The following is a 391-nucleotide window of genomic DNA, read 5'->3' as shown; positions in this document are numbered from 1 at the left end:
TGGGACGCGGGAGATTTCATCTCGCGGCTCAGAAAGGTGAGGGAGTTAAAACTTGTGAGCTACTTCCGGACGTTTCCATGGAGGGTTTTCCGACTGCGGCTGATCAGTTACTGAAGCCACGGAGAGCGAAGCCGCGATTAAGCGGGGGCTGCTCTGCTTCTGGAAACCGACTCCCCGCGGGGCTGAGGCCTGGCTTCGTGGTCCCCGTGTGGGAGGAAGCGGCTAATCCTACTCCGTGTTCCTGTTTTACCAATTCAGCAAGCAGTTCTGAACTTAATGTGTCTAGTGACTCTAGTCCCACATCTCATGCCTCACACGGAAACGCACAGCCCGCCTGCGGGAAAGCCAGAGGCCGGGAGCAAGGGGAGTCTCCCGCCCCGGGCGGAGGCAG

This window comes from Myotis davidii, unplaced genomic scaffold, assembly GCF_000327345.1.
Source record: "Myotis davidii unplaced genomic scaffold, ASM32734v1 scaffold61, whole genome shotgun sequence".
NCBI classification, from domain to species: domain Eukaryota; kingdom Metazoa; phylum Chordata; class Mammalia; order Chiroptera; family Vespertilionidae; genus Myotis; species Myotis davidii.
This window is presented reverse-complemented; position numbering follows the sequence as displayed.